The sequence below is a fragment of the Aythya ferina genome (assembly GCF_964211825.1).
Source record: "Aythya ferina genome assembly, chromosome: 7".
Taxonomy (NCBI): Eukaryota; Metazoa; Chordata; class Aves; order Anseriformes; family Anatidae; genus Aythya; species Aythya ferina.
The window spans coordinates 18015662-18042236 of NC_140302.1; the positions used below are offsets into that span (position 1 = coordinate 18015662).

The following is a 26575-nucleotide window of genomic DNA, read 5'->3' on the forward strand; positions in this document are numbered from 1 at the left end:
AGTGGTCCTAAAGATATAACTATTTTTTCCCCCTGTGAACCCACATATAATAATTGCATTAGGTAACAACAAGAACAATAACAGTCCTTGTTCTCCATAAAATATCTCTAGGTGCTTCACTCGGAGAGCTTTACCTGCAAAGAAAACCTTTCCCATGCATAAAGATCTTGTGATTTTTCACTGTAGCTGCTCTCTGCCTCCAGAGTGCTTGGGTGAGTAATGCTGGGCCCTTGGTGCCAGGCACCCTGAATGGCAGTGCCCAGCCTTTCCTGCTTCACCCCGTTTTCTGCTGGGAGGTCCCCTGCCTGCTGTCGGTATTTCTGTGTCCCTGCTGGTGCAGTGGGGACCCTCTCTCTACTAATTTCCAGGTGGGAAAATGGATCTAATAGGAAGGGCTTGAAAAGGAAGGCAGCTCATACACCAAGCCCTGTGTGATAAAGACAGGTTCCTTTTTTACAAGCTCTACACTGGAAGTGTACCACTCAGGAGCAGTTTGCAGAAGCGCAGGTGAAACTTTGCTCCCTGTGCCCAGAGGAGGCTGTGCATTGCCCCTGGCCACTGCAAAGTGTGCTGGGACTCAGGTTCCAGGCTGGCTTTCCTGTCTTCCCCTTCTCTGGCCAGAGGATCCTCTCCTGCTCCAGGACCTGAAAATGCGGGTCTGTGTGCATCAGCCTCTGAGAAACTCGGCCACAGTGCCAGGCACCAGAGCCGGCCGCTCCTCCTGACTTGTGTGTTGGCCAGGGCCTGGCCCGTGGTAAAGCTCTGCTGTTTTGTTCTTTGTCTAGGTTCCCCCATCCAGCTTTTCTGCTAGTACAGGGTTAGATGGAGCCCTGAGTGAATGAATCTGCTTTGGGTGGTTGCTAATGAATTGGCTAATTATTAGGCTGACTGATGGTTTAGTTGATGATTTGGTGGTTGCTGGTAGCTTCATCTTATGGTAGAGGCATCCTTCATGTGTTTCCTGGGGACTGGGGTGAACACAGGGCTGGGAATCAGGAGTTTCCTGTAGCTCTTCCTTTGCTCTGACTGGGTTTTGTAGCCTGGGGCGAAGCTCTCTGCCTCAGTTTCCTTAGCTGCAAGAGGGAAGTAAGCATTCAGAGCTCTTTGGGGTGTTACGGGCATTAGTTAGTTCCTGCTTGTTAGGGGTGATTTGAAAACGTAAAACGTAATCATCTGACTGCCCAAGGAACAATCTGGTTTTCTGGCTGGCAGGATGGCCAGCAAACTGGTGAGCTGCTTAACTAGCTTGGTTAATGACCTGCTGCCATTTCAGTGGGATCGAAGCATGTTAGGGCATTCCCTCTCAGCAGTGTGGAGCTACCTGTTTTCTTCCTGAGGTAGCAAGGTGTGCTAAAGCTTAACCTGTGGCTTAGAGTTCTGCTCGTTGGATTTAAGTGCTTCTTCGGAAGAGATTTCAGCAGAGGTGAGTGAGGCAGGCCAGCCGAGATGCAGGCCCTGCTGGTGATATGGTGATGGGCAGGATCCCGGGCCTGGAGGCTGAAGGCCGGAGGCGGCCGCTCTCCTTGGTGCTGAAGGAGCTTCTTGGAGCTCTTAGAGCGGGCTGGAGGGGCCCCAGCCTCCCCTTGTCAATCCCTGTTTCCTTTTTTTTTTTTTTTTTTTTTTTTTTTTTTTTTTTGTCAAACACTGACCTCGCCGCCTCAGAGCTTGTGTTTGCTCGGTTGACTCTGTGCATTTATTCACTCACTTATATCGTTGAGGGAAATGTCCTATTCAAGAACGTCGTGTTACTGGTTTCTCTGAGCAGAACAAGCATCCCCCCCACTCCGGATCACAGTGTTGGAAATTAATGAGGACTGGGCTTTATTCAGGAGAACATCAGCCTGTACCTCTGCTCCCATGAAATGTTCCCTGTTTCCTAAGCAATTCGGACAGATGTTTGCCTAATCTCTCCTTAGAAACCTCCAGTGAAGTCACCCTTCTCTCTCCTGGCAAATCCATGGCAGTACTTACTCCTCCAGCATTCTTCCTAATGTCCAAAGTAAATCTGTTGTTGTTGTTGCAGTCTAAGCCCATGACATCTTTCATGTATCTGTCAGTGACATGAAAAAAAACACATTCCTTCCTGCTCCCACCTATTAGCAAACTGCTGCCATCTCTCTCCTCGGTCTCTTCTTCAACTACACAGTTCCAGTTCTTTTGGTCTCCCCTCCCATCTCATCTTTACAGATGTCTGATCATTTGTTTGCCACTCCTCAGGACTCAAAGGCCTAAGTAAATGTGCATGTTGCCTAAATTGCCCCAGATGGAAAGCAGCCCACCAAAGAAGGCCCTTCTAGGACAGGTTACAGTGGGAAGAGTAATTCATGAGTTTTGCAAAGGACACTGCTATTCATAATCCTGGTGTCTTAAATGCTTTTTTTCCTGAAAAGCTTGACACACTTGACTCATGGATGTGATTCATCATCACTCCAAGATACTGTTCTGCAAATCTGCTGCCTCCTAAATTGTGTTTGCACAGCCAATTATTCTTGACAGTGTGGTGCCTGGTCTTTTTTCTTTCAGTTTGGAATATTTTTTTTTGTGTGTGTGGGGGGCAGTATGCAGTTTTCTTACATTTTGGAATAAATTTTAGTGGGCTAAGAATGTCTTCTTTCTCATCATCCACAGAATAAAGATAGTCACAACAGTATTAAGAGAGAATTTTTTTTTCACATTGCAGTCAGCATTGTGGTGAAGATCTGTTAACTTCTGCCAGGCCTCTCTCTCTGAATTTCTTATAGACAAGTCTTTGATTACAAACATTTTAAATAGGCTTGCTGTCTTTTTCACTGCTCAATCTGGATGTGCATAGGAGTGGAGCAGGGAGAAAGATGTTTGTCTGTAGGACCTCTGCCTCTTTACTTACAGAATCTGCAATGAGTCAGGGTCCTGTTGGAGAAGAAATGCTCATCTCATTGTTATTCAAAGGGGAGTTCCAAAGAGATGTTGGAATTTACTTTGCCCTGGTAATAATTCACTAATTTTTAGGGTCATGTTTTCCCTTGCTTCATCCTAAGATACGGCTCTGATTCAGAGAGGTCACTGCTGAGTGTAATGGGAATGGTGGTGCTTGCGCAGGCTGGGCTATGTACGCTGAAAATATAAGGGGGCTCCAAAATGAATGAGGTTCCTTTGGACCTTCATTCCTGTGTGCCTGTTTCTTGTCTCTACAATGGAAATAACAAGTCCCATTTTTGGAAGATAAATGGATTCAACTGAGAAAAGCAGTTAGCCACTCCTGTGATGAACACCAGAAAAAAAGCACAGGAGAAAGAAAGCTACAGGTCTGTCTTCAGAATAAGGTCTCAGCAGTGAGCATAGTACATAGCACCTAACAGTGAACAAAGAGAAAATAAAACAAGGGCAGAGCCTCTTGTTAAGGGAACACCATCCTAAGCCCTAGATTAAAGACACACTTCCTTGGAAATATGGTTGCATAATTGAATCTTATACCAGAATGCAATGTTTGTCTGGGGGCTTTAACACTACAAGGCAGTTTTAATTCTGGCATTGCATCCTTTTGGTTCCTTGGCTTTGCACTTCAGGCAGGATCTGTTAATGCTGTAGGCAGCGATGTGTGTGTGTGTGTGTGCGCACGCGTGCATAGTGGAGGAGACACTGCGTTTGGTTGCCAGAAAAACTAATTTGGACTCCACTGGAGCTGTGAAATGCTGCTTACCCTCTCCTATTAGGGGACTATCTGGGGAATGGGGAAAAGAAGTCTCAGAAAGCCCTGCATGGTTTATTATTTTTCGAATTTTGATAGAAGAAAAGGTGAATTGAAATTTAACTTTTGAATGACAAAAAAAAAAGGGAAAATGTTTTAATGCTCTTTTCATCCACCTCCCCTTCTCTTCCAGTTCTGGAGCCCTTTTAGAGCTGGTTGGATACATTCACATAGCGCAAATGACTCACCGCCAGTGAAAAACTTCTAATTTTCCCTTTTTCCCAGAAATCAGCTCTGCTGTGGGGTCCTGCTGGTAGCTGTGATGATGCGTCACAAGCTTGGGGGAGTCTGTTTCTCACCCATGATAGGAAATGTCTTTGTCTAAATACAGGCTGAGGGAATATGTTTTTCTCATGAGCCCTTTGTTAGCTAAGGGCTACCATGAGTTAGCCCTAATGAGTTTGGACTGGTGGGATCCTCTGTGACACGGTGATGACTGCTGAAGATACCAGCGTAGTATGGTGGGAAGTGAGATGGGAACAAAGTGAAAGTGGGGAGGTGAGGAGAACGGGGTCAGGGACAAGCTGAGAAATGAAGATGAAGAATAAGGGAGCAGAAGCACAGCTGATGTGACCCAGGTCGCTAATGACAGTTTTGGCTAGTCTGAATGCTCACCATTGGCACAGGAAGCTGCAATCAGGCTTCTCCCTGTTTTCAGCAGGAATGGACAACATGAGCCAAGAAGATCTCTGCACCTTCAGAGCGCCAGAGCAGGAGGGGGGTGGCATATATTGCTTTTCATGTTTCACAGATGCCCATGTGGTCTCCCATAATGCCAAGAACAAGTTAAGTCTCCCTAATCTGCTTGCTGGAGTGAACACAAGCATACGTTTGATAGAGGCTGACAGGCGTGACCCTGGCTCTTCCCTGAGAAGCAGCCATGTCTGAAAGGCTGGGCCATACCGGGCCAACACTGCCGAGGGAGCCAGAAGCGTGCAGAAATGTTCTGACTTCTTGAAAAGGGGAACTGGCATCCTCCTACAGCCAGATCTCACCAGTATCCTAGCTGTATTTTCAACTGTGTGGTCCTTGCAGATGTGAGCACTGGAAGTGACAGTGCAACTATCTGCCTTCATCTTCCCCCGGTTCTTTCCTCAGCTATGTTCACCCAGAAACCATCTGTCCACTCTTTATTCCCTGTGTTAGTTTTCTTTGCCTCCGTTCAGTTGGGTTTATAGTAAGTTAAGTGCTTGCCTGTGCAAATAGACGTTTAAAAATAGCCTTCATAATGCTCTGAAATGTTTCTAGTGAATATTTTTCCTCTTTCACTGTGTGTATTGCCTATGAGATGTAGTAAGAAGTATTGATTCTGGTGATCTGCATGCATCCTTGATGAACAGAGATGGTTGAAAAACTTTAAAGAAACGCATAAATGACATTGCCACCTTCGTGGAAATATTCCCATTTTCCCAACAACTCTGTTTGTGAAGTCTGGCCATGTATCATACCACACTGTTGGATGTGCAGGAGGAAGGTCTGTCATTGCTACAGGCTGGTTACGTCTCCATGCATTTGTATATTGCAAGAGCTTGTGGTCCCATGTTTGCTTCCCTCCATTGCACTGAAAGAGTTGATCCTAATGCATGAGAGATTTGTTCTCTGGAATGAACGTTTCCACTCTACTCATAGAATTTCTAGTGATCTATGTTCAATATCAGGGTTGCAATCAGCACTCAGAATTGTTTGAAGGCCATGGAAATTTTTGTCCTGATCATGTCGGATGTGCTGAAGGGTTACTACGCGGCCTGAGATTAGGTTCTGTATTTGACCAAGAAGATCTTTATTCCACAATAAGTACCTTTTATGACTTCTTCTAGGAAAAATGATACCCCCATGTGATAATGGAAGCTGTTGGTGAAGATGGCCATTTGGCACCTACAATGTAGGAGTGAGGCTGGACTGTATTTTTTGTGCCTCAGAAATTTTAGGGGTTTTGTTTTTTTTCTATTTTTCAGTTGGCAGTCATAGACGTCATAGACGTGCTGAGAACATGATTGCCAGCACAAGCTGGAAAGCAAGCAAGCTTTTAAAAGCCTCTCGGGGAGATGACTTCTTTTTGTGCCTACAAATATGGCCACTTCCAGCTTTCCATTTGGATCCTAGAGCTGCAAAATGGCATTTGTCCACCAGAGGGCATGTGGGCCATTTTCTCCTTCTGAGCACAAAAAGGGAAACAGAAAGGTTTCCAAAGCAGACGCCCTTCCAAAATGGGACCCTGCACTGGCTGCCCCAGCCTTTGCCCTGGCATCAGGGATGCTGAGGAAAGGCGCATGGCTGAGGGAGCTGGCAGCAGTAGGGTTGATGTGGCTGTGCCGCTACAGCAGAGCCACCTCAGTGTGATGTGGGGTTCTGCCTGCATGAAGAGCTAAATGAAAGTCTTTATGGTGCCATGACTTTATGGTTCCCCAGACTTGCATTTCAGACCCCTGTATGTGTGTGCGTGTGTATATGCACATGTGACGGAGAGAGGTACACACTTGTGCACGTGCACACACCCACATTTGCTCACTCTGGTATCTGTAGCCACACAGGCCCACTCTATAGCTTGCAAAGTAAATTAGACTTAAATGACTCTTTGGAAACAAAATAAATCAAATAGCATAATAGTACCATCTTTTTATCTCATTTGTTCCCATACAATTAGTAGTTTTACTGCCATGTTGTGACAGGTGACTGTGTTTGACCTTTGCCGCTTGGGTGGTTGGCTGGTGCTCAAACTAATGAAGACCCTTAATGGATTGGCTTTTGTGAGGCTGTGAGCGGTGGGGTTAAAGAGAAAATGGTGCCTTAGACAGAGTCCAGAGAAGATCCTTCAATTAAACCTGAAGTCTATTAGCAAAGAAATATTGAGGAGGTTGAGAGTTAGCAATGATTTAACCAGCAAGTCTTCCTTGTGAGTCGTTAAAATTAAAAAAAAAAATTTCTCCCTGGTTATTTATTGTTGAGCATGTGCTTGGACTCCCGTCCTCTTGGGTGAGAAGTGAGAGCAGAGCCGTTGGCTTGGAGAGACCGGGGCTATAGGGCCCTGGTCCCGAGTTCGTTAGCCCCATGGCTCACACACAGCTGCACTTGCCATGGGCAAAAGAATGAGAAAAAAAATGAAGCAAGAGCAGAAGGAAATGGAGAGTGATGCTAGGGAAGATAAAACCAGATCTCTGGGATAAATAAGACTTTTTGGAACTTAATTGTTTTTCACGATGTAAATAAATTACAGTGAAAGAAAAGGAGAACCAAGTAGCTTCTGGGCAATGAGTCTGTTGTAATGAGTAATGAACAGGAGCGGAGGGAAGCCATGGGGAGGCTGGTGCAGGACAGGTGGGGACTGGGCAGAGCAGCGCAAACAGCTCTGACAAGGAGTGGTAGGAGCCAAGGGATGGCTGAGCCCCGAGAGCACTGGCAGCTCCAGGCCCGATTACAGTAAAGGGCCCTGGGGCCATGCTGCTGGCTTGGACACTTCAACAAAAGTCCTGCACGTGGCGCATGCAACCTGCCTGCTGCTCCATGGGTTCTCCTCCTGCCCCCAGTAGCTAATGTCCTTGTCCCTCTCTGTCAGTTTCAGTGTCAAAACCTGAGCATTTCCCGTTCCTGCCTGGAAGTCTTCTTTCTTTTTTGTTTTTCAGACTTGTTTCACTTTCAGGCTGAGCAGCATCTTGCAGCAAAGTCTTGAGCAGAGCTGCATCTCCATGTGCTGCTCACTACTCCTTTGGGTGATCCATTGTCCCACAGCTGGGAAACATCTGATGAGGGAAAGCATGAAGCTGATTGTGTTGGGTGGGGACCTGCCATCCCACAAGTCTCTTGCTTCCACACACAGTGTAGCAAACCCCAAAGAATCTAACACATTAGCCAGGCAAACAAAGGCCAAGGTGGGACAGGTGAGAATAAGGAAATGTGTCCTGGGTCCTGACATGCCTCCTTCATGCTGGCCTGTGCTGTGGGCTGATTCAGCATCTTGGTGTCTAGCTTTTCTCTTCCCTGCCATACACCCTTGTAGTAAAAACAGGCAGGGAGAAAACAGCTCCCAGGAGATGTATGGTTCTGGGGATAGTTTTCTGAAGGTGCAGTATTTTTTACAACTCTTCCTGCCACTGCTGCTGCTTCTTGGTGCAAATCCCTTGCCTGATAGAGCAAGTACCTGTATATGAGGTCAAAGCTGAGCTGTCGTGCTTGGATGGGAACTGTGCCTAGCACCAGACTGAACTGGGCACACCCCATTACTGGGGTGACGGTTTGTCTTACAAGTACCTTTTGGAGGCAAAAAGTGGCCAAAAGTGAAAAGTAAAGAAGACAGCCAAGAAGCCTCAATGGGCAGAAAATTGGACTCTCTGTAGAGGCTTTGGCTGAGTCCCAGAGATTGCAGGGCAACAGAGCCATAAGGAACGAGGCCCAAACTGCTTGCTGTTTACATAGACGTAGCTGGATTTGCCTGGTCTATGACTTTTTCTGGCTTATAGGAAAAGGAGTGGCTTCATGCCACTTCAGTTGAGTCATCACACAGCTTTGAAGTGTCTCAGATGTGGTGCCCAGCTGTTCCTCTTCCTGGGTTCAGCCATGTGAACACCCTCAGACGAGACTCCTGAGCTGAACACCCTGCTCCAAAGATTCTGAACTGTGCTCAAGGACTGCCCTAGTCTTCATCTGTTCTTCTTTCTGTCTGTCTGTCTGTCTATCTAATCTTTCATACCTTCCCCGTGGAGCAATCCCTTTCACTCAGTCCCTCTGTTTCCTTTTTTTTTTTTCTCCTTTTTTCTCACTGTTAGACACGTGCCCCCCCCCTCACCTCCCCCTACTTTGGGGATAATTTAACATGTTACACACTAACTTTCCAGTAATGGCACTCCGGCTTTTTGAAATTCTGCTTCCCTGTTTTATGGCTGGGCCTCTAATGGTTATCTCGCAGCCCTGCCTCTGGCAATCATGTAAGGAATAAATAGAAGCTGACACAGTAATTTACTTAAATCTTCTCCACACTTTTGCAGCATTTTCCTCCAGAGGATACCCCCGAAACAACAATTATTTGAAATGTCACGCGTTCCTGCCCCTAGGCTACCGACAAATGAACATTAAATCTATTAACAACAAAAAAAATTAAATGTTTACTTTTCTGCGAAGGTAAAGGAGAAGCTGGAGAGAGGGAGGGATGTCTCCAATAAATTTCTTCTCAATAATAAAGAGGTGTAGTTAATGTTCTCTCTAAGCAGAGTCAGCTTGCAGCCCACATCTGTGAGGACAGAGATGTGATACTGCCACACAGCCTTGCCAGGGCAGCTCCAATAGTCTCATTTTTCCAGAACAGGGAGCTCATTTGGTATTTTTGCAGATTAAATAAGATGTTTAGTGGGCCAGGAGCTGCCACAAACAAGGTGGTCCCAGCCCTCACCCCACCAAGCTAGTGCATGCTATGGGGATTGGACAGGTGGGAGCAGAAGAGCTACCCCCTCAGCAACGGGAGGTGTTTCACAGAAAGGAAAGCTGAGTATTTTGGAGCTCTGCCCCAGATTCCTGTAGAAACTCTGGAGGTAAGGCCCAGCTCCTTTACTTTTCTGCCCTATGCTCCCACCCCTTTGATGAACCTAGGTAGGCAATACGGAGGTGGGACAATGAAGGTGGACTCAGCCCTGCACCTGGTCCTGGTGGATGATGGTGGGTGAAAGTTCCCATGGGATATGGGCAGAACAGGGTCAGGAGCCAGGCCTAAAGCACCATTTTCTAGTTCTGCAGATAGGGAATTTCAAGTCCAGAATGGGTCAGAGGCTCACCAAGATGCTGTGGCAGAAATGGAAAGAAGTGTCCCAGCTCTACAATAATCACTTCTTGAAAATACTGTCCCAGTGTTTGAACTTTACAACTATCTTCCCTGTCCATGGATTCGCTGTAGAAGTCCCTTGGGATCCATTGTGTTTATAGAGCCAGGAATCCAGCCCTTTGACTTTGACATGTCATAAAGCACGTCTTTTGTGAGTGAACTTGTAAGGGAAAGTTTGTCAATGGATGTTGAACATTGTTCCCCAGAGAACTAGAAATGAGTAGAAAACTCTGCTCCTCTCTCTCTTTTTTTTTTTTTTTTTTTTTTTTTTTTTTTTTTTCCCTTCCTTTCAGCAAAAGAAGCTTGGGTGTAAACCTCAAACACCTTGAATAGAGTGTTACCTCTTACATGCTATATGAACCAATCATCAATATGGAGTGTGATCAGAGACCTGTTATCTACCTCTTGAAGCAGGGCGTACGGACATCTGACCAAGTTGCCCTCTCCTGTTCCTTTCTGCAAAATGACCAGGTACTTTAAACATTGCTGTCACCACAGTGCTCTCTATCACTGGGCAAGTATGCCCTGAATATATTTTTTTTTGTTGTTTGTGTTTTTGTTTTTTTTTTTTTGCATTTTTTTTTGTTGTTGTTTTGTTTTGGTTTTACCCCAATAGGCTGTGCCCCCCCTTTATGCACTAGTTGTGACCCTCAGAGGCAGGCAGTGGAGGAGACATACGGTAGATCTGCTGCATTGAAGTCCTGGCAGAGCCTACTGTCCCAGTCCTAGTTCCCTTCACTGCTGTTCTATGTAAATGATGCCAGTCCGCCTGCTGAGGTGGTCGGTGATACAGAGATGCTCAGTCAGGCATCTGGAATGCTAGACTACTTCTGAACTGATCTGTGGGAGATAGTGCTCCCAGGTAGTGATCCCAGGATGGTGTCTGCTTGGGAGCAGGCTGTGCAAGGTAACTCCGGAGTTGTGCTACACAGGCGTGTGCCGAGTTTGTACCGCCAGAGCATTCAGAACTGAGACAGGGCTGCTGAGTCCCATGGCTCCCCTTGACTTTTCGTTGCTACCTGCTGTGCTTGTTTAAAGAACATGGGGAAAGATCCAAGTGTGTGCTAAGTGTGTGTCTGGAAGGGGTAAACTTTTTTCTTTACCAATAATCCTGTTGACATCCAAGGGTGTTGTAGAAGAGGAAAGGATCTCTTCCAAGGAATCAGACTTAGCTTTGGAGGAACAGCTGTTTGGGGCTGTTCTCAGGCCTGCTACAAATTCCTTGCCCATTGTCTTGTACTGACATGACTCTACATGGAGAATTTGTTCTCTCTCATCTGGAGAGAGAGGATTGTGGGGCTTTTCTGCATGTTTCCCCCTTAGTTTCCAAAACTGTCCATCCTTCTGATGGAAAGGGTTGTCTTCTTCCCCACTTCAGTGTCTGAGGATTAAACGATGCATGAAGGACAAGGTAGATGTGTCACATCCATGGTCAGACAGCTCCACAACATGTGTGTTCCATATGGGAAACCACAGCGCTAATGATGTACAGAGCACAGGGCTCTGACTTGGGCTTAACAAAGGCTTCTTTAAGGTGTGTTACAGATGCTGGAGAATATACTACAAATGAAATCCATCTCAGTATTGCAACAAATTTATTTAAATAGTTCCACTGCCAGCCAGAAGTCTAAGCATGTTTATGAGTTATCCTAACGCCTATAAACACAGTTATGTGGCCTAATATATTGGGATGGACTCTTGGCTAGTATATGTGTACCAATTTAGATTAATGTCTCCCATCATAAATTGCCAGACTTCAAATGACCATTTTCCTATAGTTAAATAGGAAAAAAAAAAAGTGGGAAAAAGTGGGAAATTGGGAAGAGGGTTCACCAAACTACTTTGCATTAAGCTTTATTAAACTTCTTCCTGTAATGTCTCCACTTTGATCTCTTCTCTGCCCAGATTCAGACCTCAGCTTCTGATTTCCACCAAGGAAGGCATGCAGGGTAGCTGGGTGCCTGCACTTAACTTTTCTTTTTTTTTTTTTTTTTTTTTTTAAGCTTTGTATCACGTTCTTGTGCTCTCAATTCCGGATAATGCTGGATCCCTTTTATCCAGCCCCTCCTCTTGCCCTTTCAAGTGAAAAGAAGACTCCTGTGCCCCCCCATCAAAGTTAAAGGGAGGCTTTAGAGAGGAAGGCTCAGCACGCCGGGGCTCTTGAGCCTGTGTTTAATCTCGTTTCCCGTTCCTGTGTGCCTCTGTGGCTTCCCTGCCAGTTTCTTTGTTGCTGAGTTTCTCATTTCCTTTTATTTGTGTGTGCGGGAGGTTGCCAGGCTCGCTGGAATGCAGCTGAAGTCATCTTGGGGAGACGCGTTTCGGCCCCCGCCCCGGGTTCTACATGACCTGCCTCACCCTGCAGCGGGCTTGCCTGGCTGCACACAGAGGCGAGCCCGGGAGAGGCAGCAGGGACGAGAGGTGCCCACCTGGCTGCTGCAGGTGGATTGTGCAGGGGTGGCGTGTCCTACGTATCAGGGTGCAGAGGGCGGAGGTGAAGGGATCGAGGGAGAGCTCCTGTCCTGCCTGGGGAAGCAGGGCAGAGATGCATGCAGCCTCTGGCAGGGGATGGGGACCTGGTGTGCCTCAGCTCCTGCATAACCTCAGCTGACCCCAGTGCAGTGCCCTGGCTGCTGTCTGTGGCTGGGTTCTGCTGAGTGATGCTGGGCTGAAGGTGTGGCCTTTGGCTGCACGCTGGGCTTTGCTCCCGGGGCCAAAATGGGCTGTGTTAGGCTCCAGAGGGAGACAGCTGGAGTCATACAGGGAAACTGAATATGGCGAGCAAGGCACATCCCCAAGACCTTACAGGACTGTGTCACAGGGAGTATGCAAGACAGTGGGAAAAAGGAGTTCCTCACTACAGGAGAGTTCCCGACAGAAGGGAGAGGGATGCTGTGGGATGGCTTTGTTTACGATGGGTCTGGAGTGTCTAGATCTGCCATGTAGCAGCGTGCAGCAGTACTGGTTGGAGCAGAGAATGGGTAGGTTTTGGTGCTATTGTCTGTTCATGGGCTCTGTGAGCAGCAGTGATATCAGAGCACTGTTTTGACATAGTCTCCAGCAAGAAGCACATTTCTTCTGTGTTGTTTTGAAGATCTGGATAGGGAATGAAAGCTTGCAATGCTTCAGTATTTCCATATTGCTCTCCTTTGGTCTGCATTCTCCTGGCTTCCTTTGTATTGAGCAAGTTCTGTGAGACAAAGGTGGTCTTACCAGGTGGTGTTCATGCCTGGTTCTCTAAGAATATGTTTTGTCATAGTACTTCAGGAGAGAAATCTAGAGAGGGATCTCAGACCAAACTAATCCATTGACTACATTGGGTCCATTGAATTGTTACTTGTTTTACGCTTATTTTGTGTGTGTGTGGCAACTCTTACCTTTTTATTCTAAAAATTCACTGGCCTTTTTTGATCTTTTCCAGAAGGAAAGAGGGGAGATCTTGATGATTTTAGAAAATTGAAATTGAGCAGAATTGCTTTAAGTTAGTTTTCAAACCCCTATAGATGGATCTACACCACAGGTAGGTCAAACAGGTACACAGAGACTCCCTGCTATATATCAGTACCTATATGTAGTAGATCAGTGTACATATTTTTAAATGTGTTTTTCCTGCCTTCTGATTTTTTTTTTTTTTTTTTTGGCCTGGTAATAGCTTATTTTTAGCTCATCCTGGTTTGTAAGGATGTGTTATTTGGCTTCTCAAAGCCTCTGTAAACCTGTCTTCTGTGGCTGTGAGCTGGTTACTGTTGTGCTGCGTGGATCAGAGCTGTTAGGCTCATGGACCCTCTGGCTACCAGCCAGCATGATATCTGCCAAATCTCCCTGCTGCTTTGTTCAAGGAGCATTTGTGCTGCCATTGTCTCTCTGTTCCCTCTGGACAGGCCTGTGGGGTTGTGCAACTATGAGTTTGTGTAGTCTCTACCTGGATGTAATTGTTTTGGCCTTGTACCTAAACAGTCGGTCAATCTGCAACCCCGAAACTCCAGCAGGAGACCCAGAGATTGCATCACATGTCAAGGGGAAGACTGAGTGGTAAATATAATGCAGTGAGCAGGGAAGTGTCACTTGCTGTAAATACCCTTCTGCCCTTTCATCTCTTGTGGTGATGCTATTTCAACCCAGTGTTTTAAATATCTTCATGGAGGAGCTTTTGTACTTGCTTTCCCCCACCTTCCCTCTCTTCCCCCAGCCTCCTGTGAGGTTGGGATACTTGCTTGCTGCACATCTAGCTGTTCCCGAATTACTTTTGTGGAGGATTCCTCCAAATTTCCAGTGCTTACTAAAATTGAAAATTTGTTTTCTTCATAACTAAGATATTGTGAAGAAAACTTCCAACAAACCCAGTGTCTTATTCTTATGTTAGACAAATACTTGTATTCAAGCATTTTTTAAAGCTTCGGCATTTCAGAATTTCACTTTATATTTTTCTTATTTTAACAACCTCAAATCTTCCTATTCCCAATTTTCTTCACCAGGATGAAGTGCTATAGAATGGCAGAGCAGAAGGAAAGCACATCTTCTAACCACTCTGATTATCCCCTGCTGCTGCTTGGCATCCTCACATACTGCAAGAGAAACGCCAGACCTGGAAGCAATCTGCTGAGAGTTTCAGATTCTCTCTGTTCCTCTCTTCCAGTCCATTAGGCCAGAAAGGGAATGGCAGTCAACAAGTTTTTCATCTGGAAGTGTAGTCCTGGGATTTCCCCAGATTTCTACCCCAGCTTGAGCTGAAGACCAGTTTCCAGTTATCAGTCATGCTCTGCTGAACCTCTGTTCTGATTTTTTAGAACTGTTTTTTTTTTTTTTTTTTTTTTCCCCTCACATTGATATCTGCTTTGCACTCATTCAGGATGTGGTTGGATCAGGCTCCAGCACAGGTCTGATTTCTACTCATGCTAGTTACTGCTGTCTGGATATAACACGGTCCTTATTCGTGACATAATTAATCCTTGAAAAGGAACAGAGTTTTTTGCAGAGGTTTGGCCTAGGTCTACTTCTGATCAATATTTGTGTTAATCATTTTGATAATGAAATGGAAACCAACCAGAGAAAGTCTGCAGGAGGTAGTGAGCTGGAAGACGGCTGCAAATCTGTTGGACAACAGGGTTGTAACTGAACGCAGTTTGATATGCTGGAGAAACTAAAACTGGGCAAGTAATATTCAATAGCTGCAAAGGCACAGTGTGACTAAGCAGTGGGGTAACCGGTGCATTGCAGAGTGAGGGCAGTTTACAAACAGGGTAAATTACTAATGTTGCACTTTTACAGGAAGGACATCTTTGGGTCTGGTTTATATAAACGCCAGGGTCACTGCTAAGACACAGAGGTTCCTGCAGCTCTCTGGTGTCCTGCAGTGGGGTCTTGTCTGGTGCTGAACGCCACAGTTCCAGGGCTGTGTTGGTCTGTTGGAGGGTGTCAATAAAAAATAGCAAGGATGGAGCTGGAAACCAGGTACTATGAGGGGAGGTTAAGGAACTGCTTTAAAGGAATGTAGGAGAGAAAACTATGTGTGTAAAATGCTCAGTTTCCCAGCATGTAAATGGATGATATAGAGAAGTGTGTGAACAACCATTTTTTGTGTCCATTTGCTAATGAGCAGAAAGAAACAGGTATCTCTAGAAAGGAGGAGACTGGGTAGTAGAAAGCCCTTGCTATCTCACAGGGCATGGAAGCACTGGTAGAGGTTACCCATGTAACTTCTGGGATCTTGGCTGGACATGTTCCAGAACATCAACCAAGGATGATTTGTATGTATTGGTCTCGACAAGGCAACATGGGGGTTATTACATTGCTTTTTCCAGACTACACTTCTGCATTTCTCTCAATCCTTCTCATCTACCTGGAAGCTGGCAGGGCAGTGGGAATGTCAGAGGACTTTGTACCTTCCTTTCTTTTATGGCACGGACCAAGAGTTCTCTATGGTGGCGCTTCGCACTGGGTAGGTTGATGCCCTGCTTGTTTGTAGGATCTCTATCAGAAAGCTTTTCACTTTAGAGCTAAACTGTGATGTAGACTTCATGGCAAGTTGAGCAAGTTGCCTGGCTTGGAACTGAGATCACAGCAGGGCGTTCTGCCACCACGCTGAGGAGAATTACATAGGTATAGCTTTTGGGCTCCAGCTGGAGTTTGGCTTGCTTTTTTGATACTTACTATGACTCCTTCCCTCATGGTCACAGACTTCAAGTCATTTTGCAGCACATGTTGGTGTCGTCTTTTTTTCAGGGAAAACACAAAGTTGGGCACCCTCCCAGAGATGAAAACCTATTCCCCCGGGTTTCCCTGCATGCTACTGATTGCTCACTTTTTATGACAGAATCTTAGCATACATGAATCTTTTGTATCCTCTTACTAACTCACAGGCATGTGCCTGGAGGCTTCTGTATGCTTCAGTTCCCCCATTCCCTGCAAGATTTCTCAAATTTGAAGGCTCTGTCCTCCTGTGACTTTTTTAAAAACATAATTATTGTAGCACTGAGCGCAGGCAGGCTCTGTTTCTGCTTGTACCTACTGCATCTTGATGTAATATAGAGGACTGTTTGTTTCCCCTGCAGAAAAATTTCCAAGGAGGGGAGCAGTTTGAGATTTTCCTTTTTCCCCAGTGGAAAACCTCCAGAATCAGTGAACGCACATAGCACAGAATATGGATTCCTCCAGCAGAAAGCAAAGCTGGTTAAAGTTGTCCTACCTGATACAAAGTGCTCTGAAGCTTCCTGTTGGAAGGTGATCGGTTATCAAATAACTATTACATGGTGCAGCAGATTACATCTCGTTGGTGCTGAAAATGCTAAGGATTGAACTGGGACAGGCGTCCCCTGCAGAGACGAGCAGTACAGTAAGCACATGGCTTTTTCACCACACCAGCTCCTCTGTTCCAGCCCATGCCACTGGCAGCCCAGTGCTCTCCCCCTCTCTCTGCAACCCTGGCATATGCATGGCTCGTTAGCAGCAGCCTGGCAATCAGGGGAGCCTGCTATGGCAGCAGCTGCTTTTCCAGAGCTGTCCCATGTGCAGTGCAGTGTGGGGGCTGTTTGCCAAGGTGAGGCGCTCCCCGCAGCTGGTTGGGATGGGGACTGGGTAAGAAGGGGTTGGCTTTCACCAAATAGGACCAGCTGGAGCAAACTTTGCTTCCTTGCAGTGCTTCCCATCTTGTCCTCCTCCCTGCCCAGCCAGTCACCCTGCTCCCTGATGTGTATGTGGCCAAGTACCGGGGAGCAGATGGAAGAAGAGCCATCTGGCTTCAACCAGGCTTGTTCTCAGGTTGGAGCTGGGGGAGCTGCTGGAACAAAGGATGGCATCGCCTGGGAGTGCCTGGGAGTTTGTGAGTAGTGCAGGAGTCTCGAGCTCTGCTTCTGCCAGGCTCCATGGCCTCCCAGCAGCAGGTTTCCCGAGCTGCAGCGCTCATGTGCATGCCCTAATAGCAGAGCTGTGGGCTCCAGCCGCTCCCCTTGGTTAGGGGACTTCTGCAGGGCTTGTGTAAACCCACAACCCATTCCCCCCCTCCTCAGCCCACACTGCTGCCCTTGTGGCAGGACCATATGGGCCATGCTCGTGGTCGGGGTGCCCTGGCTTGCTTTGGTATGCCTGTCACAGCCGGGTCCCATGGTGCCGGCTGAGCTTCTCCTGGCTCAGGTTCTGCTTCATTCCGTGCTAGCTCTGTGCAGCCCGGCTGCGTGGGGCTAGTCACCGGGGAACGGGGGCTGGCAGAGATGAATAGAGAATGCGAACAGGTCCCTTGGTGCCCTTTTCCCTCAGTCTTGTTTCCCTCTCAGCAGGGGGAAGCAGTCTCTGCGCGGTCCTCTGCCGATTGCATTGGGGAAAGTCATTAAAAAGAATTAAAAAGGAAACGGGGAGAGAGGGGGAAAAAACAGCAGCTCAACAGCCCCAAACAGTTACAGTCTTAGACAAAAGCATGGCAGGTTGTTCCTGCTCCAAGCCCCGGGCCACCCTTGCCTGGCAGCAAGGGACAGCAGCGCTCCAGTGGTTCACTGGGCGTGGGGGAGGAAGGCCTGCAAGTACCTCTGCTGGTGCCATGGGTTGTGGGGGCTGTCATCTGCTCCTTCAGACAGGCGAAAATATGCGTATGGAATTCAATTAATTGTACAAAGATTGACTCGCCCATGTGCTGCGTTAGGCAATGGCCCCATATCCCAGCGTTTGGAGAAGGAGCGGTGCGAGATGCCCTTTCCCAGGGGCTGTGCTTCTCCTCCCTGTTGCTCTGAGGAGGTCACAGGAGGTCCCATAGCGAGCTGCTGCTCCAGCCGGGGCACCAAGTGGTGGGATGGAGGCCCTGGTTACTTGTGCCATTGCTGGGGAGGGGGTGAGCACCAGGGCTACGGGTGTCTGTCAGGGAAGGTTTGGTTTATAATCCAAATTCAGTGCCGTAAAAGTTTTTCTAAAATAGTGGCCTATGCTTTGAGTCTGTCTTGAGATGCAAAGGCCGGGCTCTTTCAGTTGCAAGCTGCTTGTTTGGTCTAAGTCATGACTGGACACGAGCAGTCATCTTTAAAAGGTTTGATCCTTGAAGTCTGGATGAATGCTTGCAACTTTGAACCTATAAAGCACTCAGAGGGTTGTCCCAGGATCCTCACCATCTTCCCTTTCCTCAGCTCTTACTTCTCACACCACCTGGACATGTCTTTGAGGACTCTGGGACAAAGGCAGAAACTTTAAGACAGCAGAAATAACTCTTAGTGCAGTCAAACAGTGTGCAGGCTGCTGACAGGTATGGAGATGGGAGAGCATGGCAGGGTATAGGCTCTAAAAATCAGCTGTACAGTGCCATTCTCAAGTCTTATGGGCCACACAGCCCGTCATTCAAGTTCCTTCTCAAATCGTTATAGAAACATCAGCATTTCCACAGGGTTTATTTCTGCATGCTGGAGTTCAGCTTGAAATTGGTTAGGATTTTAGGCTATAACTGTTATTGTACTCCCTCAGTCCTTCTGCGTGGTGGCTCCCCATGAATCTCATAGATATGCTCGTTTACATCTCACTTGGCATACCCCAAGCTGAGGCAGAACCTGAAGGGGTTCTCCTGGTGCTGGGGAACTTTGGATCGTAACCTGAAATAGCCTCAGCTGCTGCGCAAAGCATGCTTGCGTTGGCAATGCATTTAATAGCTTACATTAGTTTATTTACATGTGTATTCTGGCCTCTACTGTATATTGATCTGTGTCTCTGCATTTTTATGCCTAACTGCACTCTTCAAGGTGTGACTGTGCCGGTGTTGCTACAACTTGAAGGTTTATCGTCGTGCAGCTTACCGGTGCTGGCGTGAAATCGTACAGCTTGGATGCACTCGCAGCTGATTTCTAGATCAGTGGCTGATCCTGTGAAAACGTACGGTCCCCTGACGTAGGTCAGGTAAGTATATTTTGTGGTGTGTTTCTGGGGTGGGTTGTGGTGAGGTGTTGCATTGTTAAGTTGTGCGCTGGATGCATCCCTCCCCAGAGGTGTTTCTGTGGGGTGCTCTGAGGCATTCACTCTGAGCGTCACCATGGGGACAAGCAGGGGGAAGGAACACAATTTGTATTTCTGTGAGTGTTGTGTGATTGTACTCTCGCAGTGTGACAGTGAAGGTGCATGAAGAACCACATGCCTCTGTCCTGTATGTTTCTGTGTGACAATAATGCACACACATGCACTCACACATACAGGCACACACCCTCCAGGCTCCAGTGCGTGTAGGAGAGTGTGTGTGTGTGTGTGAATGCTATTTAAATAAAAAAGAAAGGAAGTGAATCAGGGTCGTTTCCATTTTAATTGTAAAACAGATAAGCACTAAACACTTTGAAAAAGTAAATGACTTGAGAATAATTACTATCTATTACTCTGCGTCCCAGGGGGGCAGTTGGAGGAGCCCAGATGGCTACAAAAATGGGATTTAGCAGAAAATTGAAGACATTATTCACCGTAACACATTATCAATTACCTTCATATCAATTACAATAACCTTACATTAGAAGAAGGGCCAGGAGACTATCTTCAGCCCCCAGCCTGAATAGTAATTGCAGTACCCCTATGGATGTTGTGTGTGTTAAAGGGTGGGGGGCACCACCGGGTTGTGCAGGGGTTCTGGCAGCTCCTGCTGCTCATGGGGGAGATGATAATAATGGCTCAGGGTCCTTTTCCCTCCCCTCCTTACAGTCACCTCACGGAAGGTTTTTCTCTGTCCTGTTTGTGTGGTCTAATGGCTCGAAGGGCAGCTGATGTGGCTCCTTCCAAGAAATTCTGCTTGGCTTGTCATTTGGGAAGTTCAGAGTATCTGTGCAGAGACTGCTGTTTCGCACCAGTGTCTTCTGCTTTCCCGTTCCCTCTCTCAGCCATTTCAGCCAAGCTGCTCATTTTATTAATGGGGGCTGGTATGCAATCTGAGGTCCTTTTCTGCAGGACCTGGGTTTCTTTGATGTAGCAATCTGGCTCCCTCGCGCCCCGTGCGGGAGGTGGGAGCTGCTCCCTCTGCCAGTCCCAGATGGGGCACCAGCTCGTGTTTACTGTAAACACTCACAGAATGGTCACAAAAGGCCTTGGGTGGGATACGGAGATGAACCAACCAAAAACAATTAAAAGAAGTCTCTCATCCTTTTATCTAGGGGTCGTGGAGAGCATCTTAGGGAGGAGCAGTACCAGGGCTGCTTCAGCAGGCTGGTAGCATGAAGGTAGCTCTAAGGACACCCTGTTGCTGTGGCTGTTGCCTGTTGCCAGCTGGGGCAGCCCTTGGAGGTGGTGGCAGGTCAGTGCTTCCGACTGGCTGGCTGACGCTTCTGGCCTGCCGTGGTGGCATTCTGAAATCCCACCTCCTGTCTTTGGGCTTGATCCAGTTCAGACGGGCGTTTACACGTGCAACATCCAGATCTAGCTGTTACGGCCTTGTTTTCTGCTGCAATCAAACAGAATTCACTGCCGGCATCCTGGCCTGAGCACAGGCACGTGTGTGGGAGACAAGCATTTGGACATATCAGGGCAATTATGAGTTAAACTCTTGGTGACACTCCCTCCAGCCTCCCCCCTTTCCCAAATATGCAGTGGAGTGTCCAGTGGGTTAGTGCATGGAGAGGACTAATTGCTATTAAAAGGCTTTAATCTGGGAGATTAGTGCTGGCTCCAGGCGCTGTTTGCACACGAAGGAGATGTTTCCAATGAGATGAACTAGAATTCGTCCCTGCTGTTTTGTTGATAGAAAATCATCTTCCCCTTGGTTTTTTCTCTTTATCTCTGTCTCTCTCTCTCCCCCCCCTCTCTCTGTCTCCCCCCGATCATTTGCTTTTGCCTCTTCCTTGAAGTTGAGCTAAGAGCTTTATTGTTTTTAGAGTATCAGTCCTCTTTGACCTTTTGGGAACGGTTATCTGCAGACATGCGTGCATGCAGACATGCATGTGTGTACATATACGTGCAGCCAGAATTCTGTGCTCTGAAGAGCCCTTTAGGAAACAGATCCTGATCAAGAGAAGTAACGATAAATATATTTTCCCCTTGCTGTTGAGTCTCCTGTGGGCGAATGAGGTGTCTGTAGGTCTCTTCCTCTAATACAGGCCAGGCCAGCTCCTTTCTCCTGGGCACAGGCCAGAACCAGGAGGCATAAGAAAGAGATGTTGCAGACTTAATGTCTTAAAGCTCACTGCAGAGGTAATTAATGGGAGGTAATTAAATGATTACATATGGGAAGGTATGGAGCATTACTGGACCTCCAGCACGACCCAGGAAATGTCACCATTGACTTTGATGAACATTGGATCAAGCTCAATGGAAATTAATTTGATAACATGCCAGATGTGTCCAGAGAGCCTGTCCATGAAGGAGACACGTTTGACCTGGGAGCACAGAAATCTTTGTGCTACACTTACTGGAGGATCCAAAACCAGAGAGGCTTATTCTCAGTTTGCTGTTGTCAGAAATCCAAGTTCAGACTATCTAGGCAGGTAATCCTTGCTGCTCCTACTCTCCAGCTGGAATTTTCACAGCATTCTAAGGCAGTAAAGTGCCAACTCCAAGAGTGCAAAAGAATAAATTGACATATTTATGTGTAGCATGAGTGGAACGAACTGAAGACATTGTATCCCAAAGACTAGGATGTGTGAAAACTTGAGAAAAGGGGGGCTTGTGCAGAACCATGAAGTTATATGGCCCTTCTGGTCCTGAGGGTGGTTGAAAAAAAAGCTATCAGTTAGAAATGTAAGTGGGAATGAGCATCCCCCGATTAGTGAGGCTGAGAATCAAGGAGAGAGCTGACTGGGGGCAGAACTGGCTCAAGATCTGGATCTTCTGTTCAAAGACGTCAAGGCTTTCCAAAGGAAAAGGTTTTGTTTGCAAAGTGTCATGCCCCCTTCTTCTGTGCACTGTCTGAATACTGTGGGCTTTGCTCTTTTGCAGGATGCTGCCAGTAACTTCCATGAGATTGCACCCCTGATTATTTGTACTATAAGCACATATTTTTAGGAGGAAGAAATCAGGCACAGAGGAGAGAGGTGAAAATTAAGTCACCTCTGTAACCGTGGGCCACTGCAGTGGTTGCAGAGCCTGTTGCTTGGCAAAGTGATGCTGAGATATGAAGGGTCACAGAATGGGCCCACTGACAGAGGCTTTATAGTGGACTGGACTTTTGGATAATGGTGTCTTGCTCTCTTTCAACCTGCTTCAAAATCCAAACTGTTACTGTTAGCCAGCAGGAGGCCAGACCTACTGCTTGTGCAAATTGCTCTAGTTCCATTGTTTGCCCTTGTTCCCTCAAGTTTGCAGATGATGCTGATGTAACCAATGTGAGGATCTGGCCTGTAGCATGTGTTTGTCCCATCTGCTGTCCAGCATGTTAATTTTCATGGAAGACACAAACTTGCACGGACTGTGATTTTAAGGAGGGGCCCTTCTCCTTTTTTGAGAGCCAACTGTGAAGCCTCAGGGGCCAGATTCTGAAAGGCAGTCAATGCCAAGATCAGGAGGGGTTGGGAGCCTGGGTCCTGGCAATTTCTGACTTGTGGTCCACTACTGCCAAGGCCACAGGGAGGGAAGCATGTGTTAGACTTTTGCGTAAAAGCATAGATGATATTAAAGATTTTTCAGCAGCAGCATCCTTGGGTGGAAGGGCCAGGCTTGTGAAAAAAAGGACTCAGCTGAAATGAGCCTTGAAAAAATCCTCGAGGGGGTTAGAAATAGTGGGGCAGGGAACATATTTCCACTGCAGGTGTCAACCAAAGTAAAAAATACTGATTTCGATATAAAAAAAAAAGGCTGAACAATTTTAAGGAGGTAGACATGTTTCACAAATAACTGCTACTTTGTTAGAAATCAGCTTATTTTTGAAAACAAAATATTTGCAAAAATGTTCTGGCTGACCTTGTCTGCATCCAGGAAATCTTCTCCTTTCCTTGAGCTACTCTAGACTGAAACTTTGACATCAATGTCTCCTTTTCTATGTTGTTTCCTATACTGAGTCCTGCTGACAAAGACAGGTATAGTCTAAAACCATTTCCTGTGGAGTTGTCCTCTCTTGGGAGCAAGATAAAATCACTTGCATAGTTTATTCAGACATGATTATCTGTCTATGCTCTCTTCCTGGCCTTCTCCATTATAAAGCCAACGCCACGATGCAACTGTATTGTTGTGGCCAAACACCTGGCTACTGGACAGGATTTCAACTTCCATGTAACAGCATAAAATGCAACAGGTAGGAGTGAAGGTGACTATTTCTTTAGCTGATCTTAATTCCCTTTATTTCTATAGGAGCAGAAGATTGTCAGGCTGCTGTTCAAGTGATTCTTCCAGCATTTGATGCTGCAGATATTTACAAGTATTAACCTGCCCAGTAATCTTGAAAATCTTGTGTTTGGGGTGCAAGATCTGCAGTACCTGAGCTTTTTTTTGGAAATGTTTAGGCCTTATCTTAAAAAAAAAAAAAAAAAAAAAAAAAAAAAAAAAAAAGAGAGAGAGAGAGGAGGAAAAAAAGCTATTCTGGAAATATTCTGTGAATCTAAATTCTATCCCAACCACTGTTTACATTTCTTAATGTAATTAGGATACATTTCTCGATTGTTACTGACTTATGCAAATGGCTTATGGTGAGTTAGGGTGGCAGGAATATTAACTCTCATATTTTTATTGCAAGTTTCCTGAAAACTAATGAGTTTCTGAAAATCTCAGCTCTCAGTATCAGGTGAGCACATGAGTGTCAGCTGTCCTTTTAGTTTCTTTTCAATGTTTCTATCTCTAAGGTGTGTAGTAAGACAGAATAAATATCCTGGGAACTTATTGGAAGCTTAGAATTGAGAAAGTACTTAGGATCTGTGATGATATCAAATATTTGAATGCCCATAATTGAACCTTTTGGTTTTAGCAGATATGGCATGCTGTTTTTGAATGCCTCATGTTGGAAATCCCACAGATAGGCTTCTGGTTTCTTCCAAATACTCATGGAAACTGTTCTTTTATCTTGGTCACCTCTCTGGATGATTGGATCCCCAGGTGTCCAGACAGAGGGCATTTGGATGGGGCTGGCCTGTCAGTGTTTGGAGAAGTGTTTGGAGCTCTCTGTGTGCTGATCCATTTAATCCAGGAGAGCATGTCCAACTGTGTACATGGCTCGTATCGAAGTACCCTTCTCATGGAAGAGCGTGTTTTTGGGAAGAGGGCTGTGCTGATATTTAGAGAAAGCAGGAGAGGTGGTAAACAGTGCAGTACCAAACCAGGGACAAGACACTTAGAGGGGGCATGTGGGAGATCCATGCAGGACTATTGTGGGAGGTAGATTCCAAAAACAGGAGGACTCTGACTCAGGCATTGGAATTGGAAAGCTCCATGGACACGAGTCAGCAGGGAGCTCACTCAGCAACTAACTAATCCCTTTTTGCTGAGCTGGAGCTATCCAAGGATGGAGCTTGCCTCCTCTAGCCTGCCAGTGGCTTTAGATATTTTAAGGAAACCTAAATTAAACCTGGCCCCTGATGGGTGTTCTGCCTTCCCAAATCCAATTAGCCAATCATGACTTTTCACTTAACCGCAGTGACTTTAATTGGATCAGAATAACAACAGGAAGGATAGAAAATTACAGGAATTTACTTAGCATGCAGGGTGGAGCCTTGCTTGCAAGCATCATCTGCAGCTTTTTTTTTCTTTTCTTTTTTTTTTTTTTTTTTTTTTAATTCAAGCCCTGGGCAGTTCAGCTACTACTGCCTTTAGCTGGCAAGTCTCAGCTCCTGCCAAAGCATATTCCAGGCCTTAAAGGGAGAGCAAGCACTTGCCACCATAAGTCCATTGACTGGACTCAGCACTGGAGAGGAGCCCAGCATACAGCTGTGGTCATCGTTACCTCAAGCATAGGCTGTAGAATTCATCAGAGGTGTAAAGCCTCCATCAACAGTCCACAGTATTAGGAATGGACTTTCTTCATCTTCATTTAAGCTACGGACATCCACATGGAAAGCTGTAATAGGTGTGGTGGCCCGGCTTGCTGTCCCCTTGCGTTTATAAGACTGGCCAGCCTCTGTGTCAACTGAGAACCCGCAACTCAAACTTAGCTCTGAGCAAAGAAAAAATGTACTCTACTCAGTACTCTACCCAGCAAAATTTGACTGAGTATAATGCCACCTTTGCACTTAGTGGTGTGTAGTGGCCTTTAAACAGGTGAAAGGCCTGTGCATGGCCTTCAGGTCTTCCAAGCTGAGCACCAGCTCACAGCTGTGCAGAGCTGAGGCTTTTGTGCAGCAGTTTTCTTGTGGCTTGACATCTGAGATTGTAGGGGCTGTATCGAAGCATGGTAGTCCCAAAGTATGTGTTCCTGTCCTGGTACCACCACCAGGGGAGCTTTAGAAGGAAAATCACAGCACATCAGGACAACAAACACCACCTATTAGCACCAGCACAAGACTTGGCACGGACAGAGATGATCTAGCAATGTCATTAATAAGCTAAAATCTTATTTTTAAATGATGTCATCAGATTGCTCACCAGTTTGTGGGAAGGAGCGGACACGGCTGGCATGTCCAGCGCTCCTCCAGCACAATTCAGAATGAGTGTCTGGAAATCAAGACATACACAAAAAGCTTTCAGGTATGGGATTTTTTCCCCTATATTTTGTTGGCAGAGTTGGCAATGAGCAGCATATGATGAATAAAGAACCAAGCAAGACTTGGTTGCCTTTCCGCTCCCCGTTTCCCTACTTTCTGTATAACTGAAGGACCTCCCTTGTACCAAAGCAGGTTTCCTTGTACCAAAGCAGGCCACGCTCCGTGCACGCTGATGCCAGTTCATATCCAAGGGATGCCTTGAAGCCTCACTGAATGTTGATCTGGATTTACACGACATAACAGGGATCAGATTTTTGCCCGCTGGGAGCTGTCAGTGAATGCGGAGTGTGACGTAGTGCTTATCTAGCACGCACACAGGGGACCCTGCTGCAAATCAGGAATGACTTCACTAAATCCAGTGGAGCTGAACAACCATAAATGAGCAGAATGAGGCCCACGCATTATCCCAGGCTAGAGCGATATCTTTAACAGGCCCTAATGAATTCAGCTGCAGCATGTAGTCATTAATCCCAGTGGAAAGAGTACCATTACATGACCTGGGATTCAAGAGTTTGCTATTAATGCACCAGGCCGCCGTCCTGATGCACAGCCCTCTGTGGCTGCAGGCCTCGGGGAACAGGCATCACCCTGCACCAGGCCAAATCCCAGCAAGGCTCTTCTGGCAAAGCCTTTTCGGGCGCCTTCAGGTCCGGGTAAGCAGAAGGGCTGGTAAGAAGGGAGGAAAGGCCAGGGTAATATATGGCACACGGGGCCCTGAAATTGTTTATGATGCAAATATGTTTAAAAGCACGGCATTGCCTCCTCTGGGAAAAGAAGCTTAAAATTGAAGTCTAATGATAACAAATGATTGTTAATGAGTTGTCTAAACATAATAGATGGAAAGAATTAAAAGCCTAGAATAAACAGGGTTTCATTAATGCACAATAAAGAAACAACACAAATTTCATATCTTGGAGTAAAATGGGCCCTTGTGATCTTTCAGGAAGCAGGGGGCACTGAGCTGGGGTGCGTGGGTCAGGGGCTGGGAGG

At 46.4% G+C, this 26575-nt stretch overlaps 1 long non-coding RNA gene across 2 annotated transcripts in view; it reads left to right on the forward strand.

The window, feature by feature from the left end:
• Positions 1 to 26575, forward strand: part of LOC311439851 — a 314933-nt gene that overhangs the window by 260304 nt on the left and 28054 nt on the right. For both annotated transcript variants that reach the window (XR_014695042.1, XR_014695043.1), the window contains one exon: positions 18740 to 18893. This is a non-coding gene — a long non-coding RNA (uncharacterized lncRNA). The remainder of the gene's footprint in view (positions 1 to 18739; positions 18894 to 26575) is intronic.